The 19,969-nt window shown below is 41.3% G+C and overlaps 1 protein-coding gene across 1 annotated transcript in view; it reads right to left on the reverse strand.

Moving 5' to 3' along the window:
* The window catches only part of FAM168A (family with sequence similarity 168 member A), a 370,456-nt gene that overhangs the window by 288,544 nt on the left and 61,943 nt on the right, over nucleotides 1–19,969 (reverse strand). The window contains exon 2 of the mRNA XM_053708729.1: nucleotides 687–832. The gene's annotated coding sequence lies outside the window, so the exon portion shown is untranslated. The remainder of the gene's footprint in view (nucleotides 1–686; nucleotides 833–19,969) is intronic.

Raw genomic sequence — 19,969 nt, forward strand, 5'->3', positions numbered from 1 at the left:
AATATAAGAATCGCTAAGTATATGAAATGTAGAAAGTCCCAATATATTCATAGCTACTGCCCTGAAGATGTTGGTTCTACAAGAAATGTAGAAGGCTATTAATGATTGTATAGCAGTAATATGGTAACAAAGTATCATTTAGATTTGGAAAGTGGGTTTAAATTTAAAATTGTGAGCCTGGCTTTAAAGCAATATATAAGAGAATGTCTTAAAGGGACAAGATCCCCAAATGTTTAACCACTTGAAAGTGATGCAGCATAGCTGTAAAAAGCCGACTAGAAAATATCACCTGAACATCTCTATGTAAAAAAGGAAGAGATTTTACCTCAAATTTCCAAAGTATTCACATCCCGCTGTTTTATGCAGCCTCCCATGTGGAATGACAATATATTTTTGCTGAATTCACAATTCGATACATTTTTTTTCTCCTGAGGTCAGGTTTCTGACCAATCCCCTTTAAGAGTGGGCAAGGAAGGTAGACACCCCATTTTTTTATGGCAGGCATTAGAGCGTCCCTTTAAGTACACGTTAAAAACATAATGAAAAAAGTTTTTTAAAATAAAATAGCCATCAGACACGTTTTTGCAGTAATGATGCTTATTTACTGAACACAGCACCAGGGTACCTGCCAATTTACCACACAGATTTCAATAGTAATCATGAGTATATAAGACCAGTTATAATACCTTTTTCAACAAACTTTACTTGTCCCCAGATTTTCCTCAGTCTATGATGTACAGGATTCAGAAGCCAGGAACAAAATGGGTTTGAGGTAATTTTAAAAGCTGTGCACTGTTGTCATTGCATTAGCACACGGCTCCTGCTGCTGATTCTGCAATAAAACAAATAGAAATGCATTACATTAAGTGCATAATATATGGGCTTGCTCCGACAAGAAACACCTTGTAATTAGAACATTTCTGTTGTGTCACTATAGAATAAAATATCCTTTTTACTGCAATTAGTTTTCAAAAGTCAAACTCCACACACCATTTGCCTTATTTGGAGCAGCCAATCTGGGCTTTAGTCCACAGACAACAAGGTTAATCACTGTTAGTATAAAATGCATTGTTTTACATTTGTTATCTGGTAAAGCCAATTAGGCACACATATATATATAACAGACTTGAGAAGTCAGTACGGTGCATTTCAAGTTCTGATAATTGCAAATGGCTCAAATTACATGAAAAGGGAGCAAAATAAACAATGACCGTATATTGCAAAGTATTTTCATTAGGCATAACTAAACATTTTTATATATAGATCTCAAGGTGTTTACTGTCCCTTTAAAGAGACATTGTACTCAAAAATGTTCTGTTATCAATATGAAAGTGTATCATTTACAAGTCAATTTTGTTTAGTTTTGTGCCTGAAAGACATTTAAAATTAAACAAATAATGCAGTATTGGTTATGTACTTCCTGCTAATGCCCGCTGGCCACAGCAAAGGAATTAAAGGGACACTGAACCCAATTTTCTTCTTTTGCAATTCAGATAGAACATGCAATTTTAAGCAACTTTCTAATTGACTCCGTTTATCAAATTGTCTTCATTCTCTTGGTATCTTTATTGGAAATGCAAGAATGTAAGTTTAGATGCCGGCCCATTTTTGGTGAACAAACTGGGTTGTTCTTGCTGATTGGTGGATAAATTCACCCACCAAAAAACAAGTGCTTTCCATGGTCCTGAAACAAAAAAACATAATTTATGCTTACCTGATAAATTTATTTCTCTTGTAGTGTATTCAGTCCTCGGATCACCCATTACTTATGGGATATATTCCCTTCCCAACAGGAAGTTGCAAGAGGATCACCCAAGCAGAGCTGCTATATAGCTCCTCCCCTCACATGTCATATCCAGTCATTCGACCGAAACAAGACAAGAAAGGAGAAACCATAGGGTGCAGTGGTGACTGGAGTTTTAATTAAAATTTAGATCTGCCTTAAAAAGACAGGGCGGGCCGTGGACTGAATACACTACAAGAGAAATAAATTTATCAGGTAAGCATAAATTATGTTTTCTCTTGTTAAGTGTATTCAGTCCACGGATCATCCATTACTTATGGGATACCAATACCAAAGCCAAAGTACACGGATGATGGGAGGGACAAGGGAGGAACGGAAGGAACCACTGCCTGTAGAACCTTTCTCCCAAAAACAGCCTCCGAAGAAGCAAAAGTGTCAAATTTGTAAAAATCTTGAAAAAGTGTGAAGCGAAGACCAAGTTGCAGCCTTGCAAATCTGTTCAACAGAGGCCTCATTCTTAAAGGCCCAGGTGGAAGCCACAGCTCTAGTGGAATGAGCTGTAATTCTTTCAGGGGGCTGCTGTCCAGCAGTCTCATAGGCTAAACGTATTATGCTACGAAGCCAAAAGGAGAGAGAGGTTGCCTAAGCTTTTTGACCTCTCCTCTGACCAGAGTACACGACAAACAGGGAAGAAGTTTGACGAAAATCTTTAGTTGCCTGTAAATAGAACTTCAGGGCACGGACTACATCCAGATTATGCAAAAGTCGTTCCTTCTTTGAAGAAGGATTAGGACATAATGATGGAACAACAATCTCCTGATTGATATTCCTGTTAGAAACTACCTTAGGTAAAAACCCAGGTTTAGTACGCAGAACTACCTTGTCTGAATGGAAAATCAGATAAGGAGAATCACAATGTAAGGCCGATAACTCAGAGACTCCTCGAGCCTAGGAAATAGCCATCAAAAACAGAACTTTCCAAGATAAAAGCTTAATATCAATGGAATGAAGGGGTTCAAACGGAACCCCTTGAAGAACTTTAAGAACCAAGTTTAAGCTCCACGGAGGAGCAACCGTCTTAAACACAGGCTTAATCCTAGCCAAAGCCTGACAAAAAGCCTGGACGTCTGGAACTTCTGCCAGACGTTTGTGTAAGAGAATAGACAGAGCAGAAATCTGTCCCTTTAACGAACTAGCAGATAAGCCCTTTTCTAAACCCTCTTGTAGAAAGGACAATATCCTAGGAATCCTAACCTTACTCCATGAGTAACCCTTGGATTCGCACCAATATAAATATTTACGCCATATCTTATGGTAAATTTTTCTGGTAACAGGCTTCCGTGCCTGTATTAAGGTATCAATAACTGACTCCGAGAAGCCACGCTTTGATAGGATCAAGCGTTCAATCTCCATGCAGTCAGCCTCAGAGAAATTAGATTTGGATGGTTGAAAGGACCTTGTATTATAAGGTCCTGCCTCAGAGGTAGAGACCATGGTGGACAGGACGACATGTCCACTAGGTCTGCATACTAGGTCCTGCGTGGCCACGCAGGCGCTATCAGAATCACCGATGATCTCTCCTGTTTGATCTTGGCAATCAGTCGAGGTAGCATCGGAAATGGTGGAAACACATAAGCCATGTTGAAGACCCAAGGGGCTGCCAGAGCATCTATCAGCGCCGCTCCCGGGTCCCTGGACCTGGATCCGTAACAAGGAAGCTTGGCGTTCTGGCGAGACGCCATGAGATCCAGTTCTGGTTTGCCCCAACGATGAATCAGTTGAGCGAAGACCTCCGGATGAAGTTCCCACTCCCCCGGATGAAAAGTCTGGCGACTTAGAAAATCCGCCTCCCAGTTCTCCACGCCTGGGATGTAGATCGCTGACAGGTGGCAAGAGTGAGACTCTGCCCAGCGAATTATCTTTGAGACTTCCAACATCGCTAGGGAACTCCTGGTTCCCCCTTGATGGTTGATGTAGGCCACAGTCATGATGTTGTCCGACTGAAATCTGATGAACCTCAGTGTTGCTAACTGAGGCCAAGCTAGAAGAGCATTGAATATTGCTCTCAACTCCAGAATATTTATTGGGAGGAGTTTCTCCTCCTGAGTCCATAATCCCTGAGCCTTCAGGGAGTTCCAGACTGCGCCCCAACCTAGAAGGCTGGCATCTGTTGTTACAATTGTCCAATCTGGCCTGCGAAAGGTCATCCCCTTGGACAGATGGACCCGAGAAAGCCACCAGAGAAGAGAATCTCTGGTCTCTTGATCCAGATTTAGTAGAGGGGACAAATCTGAGTAATCCCCATTCCACTGACTTAGCATGCATAATTGCAGAGGTCTGAGATGCAGGCGCGCAAATGGTACTATGTCCATTGCCGCTACCATTAAGCCGATTACTTCCATGCACTGAGCTACTGACAGGCGTGGAATGGAATGAAGGGCACGGCAAGCATTTAAAAGTTTTGATAACCTGGCCTCCGTCAGGTAAATTTTCATTTCTATAGAATCTATCAGAGTCCCTAGGAAGGAGACTCTTGTGAGTGGTGACAGAGAACTCTTTTCCACGTTCACCTTCCACCCATGCGACCTCAGAAATGCCAGAACTATCTCTGTATGAGACTTGGCAATTTGAAAACTTGACGCTTGTATCAGAATGTCGTCTAGGTACGGAGCCACCGCTATGCCTCGCGGTCTTAGTACCGCTAAAAGTGAGCCCAGAACCTTTGTAAAAATTCTCGGGGCCGTAGCTAACCCAAAGGGAAGAGCTACAAACTGGTAATGCCTGTCTAGAAAGGCAAATCTTAGGTACCGATAATGATCTTTGTGAATCGGTATATGAAGGTAGGCATCCTTTAAGTCTACTGTGGTCATGTATTGACCCTCTTGGATCATGGGTAGGATGGTTCGAATAGTTTCCATTTTGAATGATGGAACTCTTAGGAATTTGTTTAAGATTTTTAGGTCCAAGATTGGTCTGAAGGTTCCCTCTTTCTTGGGAACCACAAGCAGATTTGAGTAAAACCCTTGCCCTTGTTCCGTCCGCGGAACTGGGTGGATCACCCCCATTACTAAGAGGTCTTGTACACAGCGTAGAAATGCCTCTTTCTTTATTTGGTTTGCTGATAACCTTGAAAGATGAAATCTCCCTTGTGGAGGAGAAGCTTTGAAGTCCAGAAGATATCCCTGAGATATGATCTCCAACGCCCAGGGATCCTGGACATCTCTTGCCCAAGCCTGGGCGAAGAGAGAAAGTCTGCCCCCCACTAGATCCGTTTCCGGATCGGGGGCCCTCTCTTCATGCTGTCTTAGGGGCAGAAGTAGGCTTTCTGGCCTGCTTGCCCTTGTTCCAGGGCTGGTTAGCTTTCCAGCCCTGTCTTTAACGAGCAACAGTTCCTTCCTGTTTTGGAGCGGAGGAAGTTGATGCTGCTCCTGCCTTGAAGTTACGAAAGGCACGAAAATTAGACTGTTTGGCCTTTGATTTGGCCCTGTCCTGAGGAAGAGTATGACCCTTACCTCCAGTAATGTCAGCAATAATTTCTTTCAAGCCGGGCCCGAATAAGGTCTGCCCCTTGAAAGGAATATTAAGCAATTTAGATGTCACGTCAGCTGACCAGGATTTAAGCCATAGCGCTCTGCGCGCCTGTATGGCGAATCCGGAGTTCTTAGCCGTTAGTTTGGTTAAATGTACAACGGCATCAGAAACAAATGCATTAGCTAGCTTAAGTGCTTTAAGCTTGACCATAATCTCATCCAATGGAGCTGTGCGAATGGCCTCTTCCAGAGACTCAAACCAGAATGCCGCAGCAGCAGTGACAGGCGCAATGCATGCAAGGGGCTGTAAGATAAAACCTTGTTGAACAAACATTTTCTTAAGGTAACCTTCTAATTTTTTATCCATTGGATCCGAAAAAGCACAACTATCCTCCACCGGGATAGTGGTACGTTTATCTAAAGTAGAAACTGCTCCCTCCACCTTAGGGACCGTCTGCCATAAGTCTCATGTGGTGGCGTCTATTGGAAACATTTTTCTAAATATCGGAGGAGGGGAAAAGGGCACACCGGGTCTATCCCACTCCTTGCTAATAATTTCTGTAAGCCTTTTAGGTATAGGAAAAACGTCAGTACACACCGGTACCGCAAAGTATCTATCCAACCTACATACTTTCTCTGGAATTGCAACCGTGTTACTATCATTCAGAGCCGCTAATACCTCCCCTAGCAATACACGGAGGTTCTCAAGCTTAAATTTAAAATTAGAAATCTCTGAATCCGGTCTCCCTGGATCAGATCCGTCACCCACAGAACGAAGCTCTCCGTCCTCATGTTCTGCAAATCATGTTCTGCAAATTGTGACGCAGTATTGGACATGGCTCTCACATCATCAGCGCGCCTGAGCGGGAGGCGAAGGTACTAACACGTGAGGAGAGTTAGTCGGCATAACTTCCCCCTCGTTGTCTGGTGATAATTTCTTTACAGATAAAAATTGACTTTTATTCAAAGTGACATCAATACATTTAGTACACATATTTCTATGGGGCTCCACATTGGCCTTCAAACATAGTGAACAAACAGATTCATCTGTGTCAGACATGTTTAAACAGACTAGCAATGAGACTAGCAAGCTTGGAAAATCCTTTCAAATAAGTTTACAAGCAATATAAAAAACGCTACTGCGCCTTTAAGAAGCACAAAAAATCGTCACAGTTGAAATAACAATGAACCAAATCAGTTATAGCAACCAAATTTTCACAGTAAATGTATTAAGTTAGCAAAGCATTGCACCCACTAGCAAATGGATGATTAACTCCTTAATACCCAAAAACGGATAATCAATTTAACAATTAACGTTTTTATCACAGTCAAACACACTGTCACAGGTCTGCTGTGACTGATTACCTCCCTCAAAATGAATTTTGAAGACCCTTGAGCTCTCTAGAGACGTCCTGGATCAAGGAGGAAGAAGCAGGAAGACTGTAACTGAATTTTTACTGCGCAAAAAAGCTCTAAAATAGGCCCCTCCCACTCATATTACAACAGTGGGAGACCTCAGTTAACCGTTTCTATGCAGAAATAAACGACAGCCATGTGGAAAATCATGCCCCAAAAGATTTATCACCAAAGTACCTCACAAAAAAAAACGAATAACATGCCAGTAAACGTTTTAAACATGCACTTTAAAAGTTAGGTAGTGTTATTAATAAGCCTGCTACCAGTCGCTTCTACTGCAGTTAAGGCTCATACATTACTTCAGTATTAACAGTATTTTCTTAGTCAAATTCCATTCCTTAGAAAATTACTTATTGTACATACATTCATCAGCCTGATACCAGTCGCTACTGCATTTAAGGCTGTACTTACATTACATCGGTATCAGCAGTATTTTCTTAGTCAATTCCATTCCTTAGAAAAATATTCTACTGCACATACCTCATCTGCAGGGGACCCCGCATGCTATACCCTTTCTGAAGTTACCCCACTCCTCAGAATGTGCGAGAACAGCCAGTGGATCTTAGTTACTTCTGCTAAGATCATAGAAAACGCAGGCAGATTCTTCTTCTAAATACTGCCTGAGAGAAAAAAACAGCACACTCCGGTGCCATTTAAAATAACAAACTTTTTTTTTTTTTTTTTTTTTAAATATATTTTTTTATTGAAGTCATAAACAGTTACAACCAAAGATTATGCCTCAAAACATTTACAGAAGAGTGCAAAAACAATATTGTTAGATAAGTGTTACAATCAAAACCCTGCAGTAAGGGTATAATGTATCCATACAGCACATGTAATGTTATAATATTTGGGCATTTTACAATAAGACTTCAGTTTTATAATAAAGGAAATTACAACAAAACAGAAATAGTCCTCCCTGGCCCATATAGCAGGTGAATTGGAGTGTCCACTCAGATACAATTAGGGCCATGGGGAGGATTGGCTTTATAGTTTAAAAGGGAAGGGAGGGGATGCAGCGGGCAAGAGCCGCTCGGAATATAATAGGGGGGGGGGGGGGTGGAGGGCGAAGCCAGCCGAAATGGCAATCTTATATTGATTATTATTATCGGGACCCTAAGTGAGCATTAGTTTTAATTGTCAAATAAACTCTTAAGAATATCTAGATAGGGCATACATTGAAGTAGATAATTAAAGGAATATAGTGGTGAACCTTCATTAGTTTCATTATAATCTGAAGACTGTACTTTATATACCAGAATGAATCTTGGCATAAGGGATATGAGGACTAGAGTAGAATTAAACACATAACACAATGGTATCATGACCAACATTAAAAATTGACTTTCTATAAAATGGATAGGGGTAACTCCCAGTACTATTAAGCGGGGAGGGGGACATTAGTATATATGGTGCATGAAGGAGTTCCAGGTGGGCCCCTCCCCTAGGGAATTACCAACTATAGGCGATGTGGGAGAAAGGAATAGGGATATGACCCGCAGGCAACCAGTACCGGCGGGAAAGGGAGGGGAGGAACCCACTCAAGACAAAAAATGTTGTATTAATATTAAACTCAACATAAGCAATGTCCTACCCCAGGAACACAAATATAATAAAGCAGAAGTATAGCGTAATTCCATATACAGTGATAAGAGCAAAGAGTAGGAAATACATTAAGTGTACCCACTAGCACCTAAACCGATACACATCTTTGCGAGCGAATGGACAAAAGAACAAACTATATCTATATCTCAGACTATCGGTGAAGGCTGCACTTCTATTAATATCTTGGTGCGACCACTCTGGATAGAGTTAATTAAAAATATGTACTAATGTAAGGGTCCATCTGTAGGAGGCTTAAGTGAGCCTAATCTTAGAGTGATGTCTTGGTAACTACATGGTATATATAGAGGAGGGACGGATATGGAACTTGTCCCACCCAGCCCTAAGATTACTATACAGACCAATAAATTAAAGCAAGCATAAATTGTATATTCCCTGGATTCCTTTACTATATAAGATACTTAGCAACAATATATACACACCACCATGATACCATGAACAGGCAAGAATAGTGTGGTAAGGAGCAGGTCCGCAGGGCGGAATACTAGAAGTAATTGAGCGATTATAACAGTCTTGAAAACAGTATAGAGCTAATGAGGTTCAGTGTTAAATGAGTGGTCTTCAGGCAAAACACAGGTACTCTAGGGACAAAACTAACCTACTTTAAAGTAAGATATAAAATAAACTGCTAGTCAAAACTGCAGATATTAGCAAACATTTTTAACCAAAGAACTGGTGAGCATATTTATGCTTAGATATGGGAGTCATGAGGGTTGCTTGCACTATACCATGTATCTCTATACAGGGCTACATATGAAGATCAGACTCATAGGTCATCATTAATACTTGCACATCCAGTGTATTATGTGTGTACAGTCCTTTCACATAGAGACCTATGGAGTGACGACTGCAGTCTTATCCTATCCCCAATCGGAGTATCATGAGTACCGGGTAATGCAAAGGAGTGTGCCATCGAGGGGAGAGTTTTAGTCCCGCCAAGCTTGTCAGAGCTGGAGAACAGTAGCGTCTGCGAGAACGCAAAATCACCTCCGCTACAGCCTCTGAGTACTTAGAAGAGTGATCCAGTCCTCCAAGCAGAGCCATCTCACTACACTGGTTCCTCTTATGTCTCGGGCGGTCGGCCGCACCCGCCCGATCTAGTGGAGATAATGCCCCAGTCTCAGACTCCTGTTCTCTGGGAGTTACCTCAAATGCGGTGTTAAGGTTCTGCATGACTTGAGCTGCTTGTGTCTTCCTGAAGGGTAGCTCAGTAGCAAGTACGTGATATTGAGTGGATTCAATCTCAGCATGGGCATACTGTTGGCTATTGCACTGCACAGCTCGATCATCTTCCGCCTCCATTTTGGGGTCTCTGTTGTCGTTCTCTCCATGTCGGGCTCTCATTAAAGCCCTTAGTTGAGCAAAATTACTATCCATCTTTTTAGCCAGGGTGGCCAATAGATCTTTAATTGTTGTGTGAGGCGCTCCTTCCATGTTGAATTATTCTCTTGTCAGGCTCGAGTCATGTGGCGCTTTCAGCTGGAAGTGAGACTTGAGTATTGTGTTCAGACATCAAAGTCTTGTTAACAGCATCCCTCCAGAGCCGTGAACCCCTCAATCAGTTCAGCATGATATGGGGAAAATATGCTTCCCTATTGTGGTCCATTATTGAGCCATTTTCCTTCTGTAGTAAAGGATTATGTGGGAACTGTTAGCAGAGCTCTAGAGAAATGCCGCCATGTTAGTCCCCGGCTAGCTCCGCCCCCAAAATAACAAACTTTTGATTGAAGAAATAATTAAGTATAAAAATTCCACACTCCTCTCACACCTTCCTACTATGTCAGTTGCAAGAGAATGACTGGATATGACATGTGAGGGGAGGAGCTATATAGCAGCTCTGCTTGGGTGATCCTCTTGCAACTTCCTGTTGGGAAGGGAATATATCCCATAAGTAATGGATGATCCGTGGACTGAATACACTTAACAAGAGAAAATAGCTTAGATGCCTTCATTTTCAAATAAAGAAAGCAAGAGAGCGAAGAAAAATTGATAATAGGTGTAAATTAGAAAGTTGCTTAAAATTGCATGTTCTATCTGAATCACAAAAGAACAAATTTGGGTTCAGTGTCCCTTTAAGATAAACAACATTCAAAAGGCTTTTCAAGAGGTGATTTTTGGGCCTGCAAAACTTGTTATTTTTTTAAATTATTATTAGTTTTAGTACATATATAAGGAACAATATCACAAGACTTAGCATAGTACTGTCGCCTCTGACAGTCCATATACACTTTGATGCAGGGCTGCAGTAACTATGGAATAAATAAAGAAGTCCATACACAGAAGATATATAGGGGAAGATTTATCAAACAGTGAATATAGGCAGCAGACTCACTTATGCAAACCTGCAACAGATATTTAGGAAGCAGAGGTTGAATCCCTCTCTGCCACCTTAGGGCTGATACGACCAGTTGCACAAAAGCAAGAGTACGGCGGTGCACAAACCTCCTCTCGTGCAATGATAAATATGACCAGCGAAACCGCCCATTATTCCAAACCCGGACTGACGGGTTCGCTACCAGTAAACCTTGCACAGGACTTTAACATTCAAAAATGCTCAAACTTTATCTATATTCCATCTGAATTTAAACTGTATTACAGTTCTTTGCTTTCATTTTGTTTTTAAATGGACATTCCTGTGCTGAATAAACAATTTTCTTATGTGAAAGCAGCCCATCAGCTACTTAGCAACGGATACCTAAGCATTAGTTTCACTCTATAGCTTCTACTTAAAGGGACGTAAACTCAGAATTTTTCTTTCATGGTTCAGATAGTAAATACAATTTTTATCAACTTTCCGATTTACTCCTATTTTCAATTTGTCTTCGTTCTCTTGGTATCTTTATTTGAAAAGCAGGAATGTAAGCTTAGAGCCAGCCCATTTTTGGTTCAGCAGCTGGCCCTGGGTAGCGCTTTCTGATTGGTGGCTACCAAGATAACAAGAAAAATTGATAATAGGAGTAAATTAGAAAGTTGCTTAAAATTGCATGCTCTATCTGAATCATGAAAGACAAATTGTGAGTTTCATATCCCTTTAACCTAATGCAAAAAATATTTTACCATGTTTATCTGCTTTTGAGTAAAGCTAGTAATACCAACTCATAAATAATATGGCATAAAATAAATAAAAAATGGAAAACCCCTCTTGGAGGTTGGTAGCTGTATTGAAATTTAAGAACCGATTCAAAATAAAAACGGTATAATGTATGTGACACTGTTTTAATTTTGAATTAATTCTCAGCAGAAATGTAATTTGTCAGTGTTTTTTTATCCTCAACCATTAGGTGCCAGCCTTATGGCTTGTGACAGGGACAATCTTACACTGAGGTTCAATAAAGGGGATTTCCTGTTTTGGTTGCTGGTTGTAATCGCCCAGGAATATTTTATTTTGCTGGAGGCTGTGAATCCTGAAATTGGCATGAAAAGTAAACGTTCATGCTTCCGACAGAAACGATTTTTTTTAATTGCACCCTCGGTTTACTTGCTAAAAAGTATATGTAGTTAGATTGTGTTGCAGGCATGTGGCTAGAGCAGTGTTTGTCAATGAGAGTTTCTGGATTACCTTGAATAAGAGCAAGTTAAAGTGCCATAATACCGGTTGAGATCTGCGCATATCCTAAAAGGGCTAATTTATTTAAAATAGTTTGCATAAAATTGTTTAAAAATTGCTGGCAAGTATTTTAAAATAATTTTCAAAAATAAGCAAAATGAATTACATAGCTAAGCTGCCTGGAGCAGTCTACTCCACCCCTCTTATCGGTGTTTAGACACAGGCATTGTATTTCAACTGAAGTCACAGCTTCTAGGCATGCTCCAGCAGATAATCCCTATTAACTTTTGCATTTTACCAAAAGAACAATAAACAGATACAGCCCTAAAAGGAATTGTGTGGGGGGAGTTAAGAGCTTTACAATTCAGACATATTATATTATTTTTTCTCTATCCAAACTTGTTTTATGTCCCTTTAATAACCATAGTTACTGATTATTTCACCTGTGCTGATGTGCTATAGTTTCAATATCCTGAAATATCTGTCCTGTTAGTGTGCCCAGAGTGATGGAATTTAAAAACACTGGTCTAGAGTCCTCAAGACCCCTCACGGGCAGACTTTCATGATATCTGATCTAGAGCACCGGTGAAATAATCATCTGATGGGTTAATGTGTCTCCAGATATGATAGCTGTAACTTTATTCAGTTTTTTTTATTATTCTTTATTTGTATCATTTGACATTCAATAAAAGTGATTTAAAAAAGTAACCATGGTTACTGATCAGCTGATTATGTCACCTCTGTGTCTGTTCAGATATATCAAGAAAATCTGCCTTGTTAGTGTGCCCTGAGGAACAGGATTGAGAAACAAAGATATAGAGCACTTTATGGCGGCAGTTTTGCAACAGTGTTTGTAACCAAGTTATATACATAGTGATAAGACACGTGCACGTTCCTGTGCCTACCTAAGTATGCTCTTCAACAGGGGATAACAAGAGAACAAAGTAAATATAACGGAAGTAAATTGAAATGTGATTTAAAAAAAAAAAGTTTGCATGTTCTATCAACATCATGCAAGTTTTATTAGGATTTTCACGCCCCTTAGAAGTTAAATCTCTCAGATTTGCAAAAGTCGGTAAAAAAAAAAAGTTGCGAAGTGTATATATATATATATATATATATATGCTAATTTGTTTGCTTGGCCATGGGGATAAGCGTCAGTTACAGGTTTCTATCCAGATTTTATCTAGACACTTTACCCAGGGGCAGGAGACTGAAATCAGCTAGCGCAGAATGTCTTGCGGCTTTTTGTAGCTTTAAAGTGAACTAAATACATTGTCATTTATAGACATTCAAAAAAAAATAAAAAAATAGAAAACAGAATTTATGTTTACCTGATAAATTTCTTTCTCCAACGGTGTGTCCGGTCCACGGCGTCATCCTTACTTGTGGGATATTCTCTTCCCCAACAGGAAATGGCAAAGAGCCCAGCAAAGCTGGTCACATGATCCCTCCTAGGCTCCGCCTACCCCAGTCATTCGACCGACGTTAAGGAGGAATAATAGCATAGGAGAAACCACATGGTACCGTGGTGACTGTAGTTAAAGAAAATAAATTATCAGACCTGATTTAAAAACCAGGGCGGGCCGTGGACCGGACACACCGTTGGAGAAAGAAATTTATCAGGTAAACATAAATTCTGTTTTCTCCAACATAGGTGTGTCCGGTCCACGGCGTCATCCTTACTTGTGGGAACCAATACCAAAGCTTTAGGACACGGATGAAGGGAGGGAGCAAATCAGGTCACCTAAATGGAAGGCACCACGGCTTGCAAAACCTTTCTCCCAAAAATAGCCTCAGAAGAAGCAAAAGTATCAAACTTGTAAAATTTGGTAAAAGTGTGCAGTGAAGACCAAGTCGCTGCCCTACATATCTGATCAACAGAAGCCTCGTTCTTGAAGGCCCATGTGGAAGCCACAGCCCTAGTGGAATGAGCCGTGATTCTTTCGGGAGGCTGCCGTCCGGCAGTCTCGTAAGCCAATCTGATGATGCTTTTAATCCAAAAAGAGAGAGAGGTAGAAGTTGCTTTTTGACCTCTCCTTTTACCTGAATAAACAACAAACAGGGAAGATGTTTGTCTAAAATCCTTTGTAGCATCTAAATAGAATTTTAGAGCGCGAAACAACATCCAAATTGTGCAACAAGCGTTCCTTCTTTGAAACTGGTTTCGGACACAGAGAAGGTACGATAATCTCCTGGTTAATGTTTTTGTTAGAAACAACTTTCGGAAGAAAACCAGGTTTAGTACGTAAAACCACCTTATCTGCATGGAACACCAGATAAGGAGGAGAACACTGCAGAGCAGATAATTCTGAAACTCTTCTAGCAGAAGAAATTGCAACTAAAAACAAAACTTTCCAAGATAATAACTTAATATCAACGGAATGTAAGGGTTCAAACGGAACCCCCTGAAGAACTGAAAGAACTAAATTGAGACTCCAAGGAGGAGTCAAAGGTTTGTAAACAGGCTTGATTCTAACCAGAGCCTGAACAAAGGCTTGAACATCTGGCACAGCTGCCAGTTTTTTGTGAAGTAACACCGACAAGGCAGAAATCTGTCCCTTCAGGGAACTTGCCGATAATCCTTTTTCCAATCCTTCTTGAAGGAAGGATAGAATCCTAGGAATCTTAACCTTGTCCCAAGGGAATCCTTTAGATTCACACCAACAGATATATTTTTTCCAAATTTTGTGGTAAATCTTTCTAGTTACAGGCTTTCTGGCCTGAACAAGAGTATCGATAACAGAATCTGAGAAACCTCGCTTCGATAAAATCAAGCGTTCAATCTCCAAGCAGTCAGCTGGAGTGAAACCAGATTCGGATGTTCGAACGGACCCTGAACAAGAAGGTCTCGTTTCAAAGGTAGCTTCCAAGGTGGAGCCGATGACATATTCACCAGATCTGCATACCAAGTCCTGCGTGGCCACGCAGGAGCTATCAAGATCACCGACGCCCTCTCCTGATTGATCCTGGCTACCAGCCTGGGGATGAGAGGAAACGGCGGGAACACATAAGCTAGTTTGAAGGTCCAAGGTGCTACTAGTGCATCCACTAGAGCCGCCTTGGGATCCCTGGATCTGGACCCGTAGCAAGGAACTTTGAAGTTCTGACGAGAGGCCATCAGATCCATGTCTGGAATGCCCCAAAGTTGAGTGACTTGGGCAAAGATTTCCGGATGGAGTTCCCACTCCCCCGGATGCAATGTCTGACGACTCAGAAAATCCGCTTCCCAATTTTCCACTCCCGGGATGTGGATAGCAGACAGGTGGCAGGAGTGAGACTCCGCCCATAGAATAATCTTGGTCACTTCTTCCATCGCTAGGGAACTCCTTGTTCCCCCCTGATGGTTGATGTACGCAACAGTCGTCATGTTGTCTGATTGAAACCGTATGAACTTGGTCCTCGCTAGCTGAGGCCAAGCCTTGAGAGCATTGAATATCGCTCTCAGTTCCAGAATATTTATCGGTAGAAGAGATTCTTCCCGAGACCAAAGACCCTGAGCTTTCAGGGATCCCCAGACCGCGCCCCAGCCCATCAGACTGGCGTCGGTCGTGACAATGACCCACTCTGGTCTGTGGAATGTCATCCCTCGTGACAGGTTGTCCAGGGACAGCCACCAACGGAGTGAGTCTCTGGTCCTCTGATTTACTTGTATCTTTGGAGACAAGTCTGTATAGTCCCCATTCCACTGACTGAGCATGCACAGTTGTAATGGTCTTAGATGAATGCGCGCAAAAGGAACTATGTCCATTGCCGCTACCATCAACCCGATCACTTCCATGCACTGAGCTACGGAAGGAAGAGGAACGGAATGAAGTATTCGACAAGAGTCCAGAAGCTTTGTCTTTCTGGCCTCTGTTAGAAAAATCCTCATTTCTGAGGAGTCTATAATTGTTCCCAAGAAGGGAACCCTTGTTGACGGGGATAGAGAACTCTTTACCACGTTCACTTTCCAGCCGTGCGATCTGAGAAAGGCCAGGACGATGTCCGTGTGAGCCTTTGCTCGAGGGAGGGACGACGCTTGAATCAGAATGTCGTCCAGGTAAGGTACTACTGCAATGCCCCTTGGTCTTAGCACAGCTAGAAGGGACCCTAGTACCTTTGTGAAAATCCTTGGAGCAGTGGCTAATCCGAAAGGAAGCGCCACGAACTGGTAATGTTTGTCCAGGAATGCAAACCTTAGGAACCGATGATGTTCCTTGTGGATAGGAATATGTAGATACGCATCCTTTAAATCCACCGTGGTCATGAATTGACCTTCCTGGATGGAAGGAAGGATAGTTCGAATGGTTTCCATCTTGAAAGATGGGACCTTGAGAAATTTGTTTAAGATCTTGAGATCTAGGATTGGTCTGAATGTTCCCTCTTTTTTGGGAACTATGAACAGATTGGAGTAGAACCCCATCCCTTGTTCTCTCAATGGAACAGGATGAATCACTCCCATTTTTAACAGGTCTTCTACACAATGTAAGAACGCCTGTCTTTTTATGTGGTCTGAAGACAACTGAGACCTGTGGAACCTTCCCCTTGGGGGAAGTCCCTTGAATTCCAGAAGATAACCCTGGGAGACTATTTCTAGCGCCCAAGGATCCAGAACATCTCTTGCCCAAGCCTGAGCGAAGAGAGAGAGTCTGCCCCCCACCAGATCCGGTCCCGGATCGGGGGCCGATATTTCACACTGTCTTGGTAGCAGTGGCAGGTTTCTTTGCCTGCTTTCCCTTGTTCCAGCCTTGCATTGGTCTCCAAGCTGGCTTGGCCTGAGAAGTATTACCCTCTTGCTTAGAGGACGCAGCACCTTGGGCTGGTCCGTTTTTACGAAAGGGACGAAAATTAGGTCTATTTTTTGCCTTGAAAGGCCGATCCTGAGGAAGGGCATGGCCCTTACCCCCAGTGATATCAGAGATAATCTCTTTCAAGTCAGGACCAAACAGCGTTTTCCCCTTGAAAGGAATGTTTAGTAGCTTGTTCTTGGAAGACGCATCAGCCGACCAAGATTTCAACCAAAGCGCTCTGCGCGCCACAATAGCAAACCCAGAATTCTTAGCCGCTAACTTAGCCAATTGCAAAGAGGCGTCTAGAGTGAAAGAATTAGCCAATTTGAGAGCATTGACTCTGTCCATAATCTCCTCATAAGGAGGAGAGTCACTATCGAGCACCTTAATCAGTTCATCAAACCAGAAATATGCGGCTGTAGTGACAGGGACAATGCATGAAATGGGTTGTAGAAGGTAACCCTGCTGAACAAACATCTTTTTAAGCAAACCTTCTAATTTTTTATCCATAGGATCTTTGAAAGCACAACTATCCTCTATGGGAATAGTGGTGCGTTTGTTTAAAGTAGAAACCGCTCCCTCGACCTTGGGGACTGACTGCCATAAGTCCTTTCTGGGGTCGACCATAGGAAACAATTTTTTAAATATGGGGGGAGGGACGAAAGGAATACCGGGCCTTTCCCATTCTTTATTAACAATGTCCGCCACCCGCTTGGGTATAGGAAAAGCTTCTGGGAGCCCCGGCACCTCTAGGAACTTGTCCATTTTACATAGTTTCTCTGGGATGACCAAATTTTCACAATCATCCAGAGTGGATAATACCTCCTTAAGCAAAATGCGGAGATGTTCCAATTTAAATTTAAAAGTAATCACATCAGATTCAGCCTGCTGAGAAATGTTCCCTAAATCAGTAATTTCTCCCTCAGACAAAACCTCCCTGGCCCCCTCAGATTGGGTTAGGGGCCCTTCAGAGATATTAATATCAGCGTCGTCATGCTCTTCAGTAACTAAAACAGAGCATCCACGCTTACGCTGGCAAGGGTTCATTTTGGCTAAAATGTTTTTGACAGAATTATCCATTACAGCCGTTAATTGTTGCATAGTAAGGAGTATTGGCGCGCTAGATGTACTAGGGGCCTCCTGAGTGGGCAAGACTCGTGTAGACGAAGGAGGGAATGATGCAGTACCATGCTTACTCCCCTCACTTGAGGAATCATCTTGGGCATCATTGTCATTATCACATAAATCACATTTATTTAAATGAATAGGAATTCTGGCTTCCCCACATTCAGAACACAGTCTATCTGGTAGTTCAGACATGTTAAACAGGCATAAACTTGATAAGAAAGTACAAAAAACGTTTTGATTGAATAATGAAAAACTACAGTTAAACACTAAAAAACTCTAAGCCATCTCCGTGGAGATGTTGCCTGTACAACGGCAAAGAGAATGACTGGGGTAGGCGGAGCCTAGGAGGGATCATGTGACCAGCTTTGCTGGGCTCTTTGCCATTTCCTGTTGGGGAAGAGAATATCCCACAAGTAAGGATGACGCCGTGGACCGGACACACCTATGTTGGAGAAAAAGGCTGCACATGAGTGTCAAATATAAAAACAACTTGTTTATTGAAGATTCCATTAAAACAGACATGGAGTGTGACAGTGTTGTGACAGTGTGACGTGTTTTGCGCCCCCTAGCGGCGCTTAATCATAGACTAACAAAACACACAAATACTTCTTTATATAGGGAAATCAGCCTACACATTTGCCAGTACTTTAAATATCAAACATAGCAACAAACGTAAAACAAAGAATTGTGATACACAGTCCTATTTAACCAGTGTGCGGACTAATAATTCCCTAATACCCACATAATTAAAGTGATAGAAGATGGTCAAACAAAATGTCTGTAGTCTTACAACAAATTAACATACTAGGTCAATAGTGAAAGCTTTCCAAATACTTCCCACCTTGTTTGCTGCAATTGTTTTTCAATGACCAAACCCAACCTGCTTTAGTGAGATGAGCCAATCTGAACTAGATACCGAAGTAGACAAGGCTAGATGCTGTCATTTTGTTAGCACAACTTGCATTACTTTGCAGTATCTTATCCCATCACGTCAGCTAAGAACAGTTAACAATGATATAAAGCAACATTAGGCATGTGCTGTGCGCTTCCAACTCTTACAATTAAAAAGACAACAATCGACAGGAAAAGGGCCCAATTCCAAAACAAATAGTGAATGTATATTGCAAGTTTTGTGTTGTTTATTTTACTACACACAGTTAAAGGGACACTGAACCCAATTTTTTTCTTTTGTGATGCAGATAGAGCATGCAATTTTAAGGAACTTTCTAATTTACTCCTATTATTAAATTTTCTTCATTCTCTGGATATCTTTATTTGAAAAAGACGACATCTAAGCACTATTTTGGTTCAGAATGCTGTACAGCACCTTTTTAATTGGTTGGTGAATTTATCCACCAATCAGCAAGAACAAGCCAGGTTGTTCACCAAAAATGGGCCGGCATCTAAATGTACATTCTTGCATTTCAAATAAAGATACCAAGAGTATTAAGAAAAATTGATAATAGGAGTAAATTAGAAAGTTTCTTAAAATTGCATGCTCTATCTGAACCACATAAGAAAAAAATTTGGGTTCAGTGTCCCTTTAAGTGTTTTATATTACAATATTATAAGCATTTTATGTTCCATTAAAGGGACAGTCTACACCAGAATATTTATTGTTTTAAAAGATAGATAATCCCTTTATTACCCATTCCCTAGTTTTGCATAACCAACAGTTATTTAAATACACTTTTTACCTCTGTGATTATTACCATGTATCTAAGCCTCTGCAAACTGCCCCTTATTTCAGTTCTTTTGACAGACTTGCATTTTAGCCAATCAGTGCTGGCTCCTAGGAACTCCACGTGCGTGAGCACAGTGTTATCTATATGAAAACACATGAACTAGCACCCTCTAGTGCTAAAAACCTGTCAAAATGCCCTGAGCTAAGAGGCGGCCTTCAAGGGTTTAGAAATTAGCCTATGAATCTCCTAGATTTAGCTTTCAACTAAGAATACCAAAAGAAAAATTGGTGATAAAAGTAAATTGGAAAATTGTTTAAAATTGCATGCACTATCTGAATAATGAAAGTTTGTTTTGGACTAGACTGTCCCTTTAAATGTCCTGTATTCATTTTTAAAGAATTCTTTTTTTTTTGTGTCTGTGTGTTGAAAGTTTGGAATTTTTAATGTTCCTTCTTCTTGAAACTAAAGTGGAAATAAAAGTTCATGGTGTGGTTACAACGTATACAAAGTTCATGGTGTGGTTA

Source organism: Bombina bombina, chromosome 3 (genome assembly GCF_027579735.1).
Source record: "Bombina bombina isolate aBomBom1 chromosome 3, aBomBom1.pri, whole genome shotgun sequence".
NCBI lineage: Eukaryota > Metazoa > Chordata > Amphibia > Anura > Bombinatoridae > Bombina > Bombina bombina.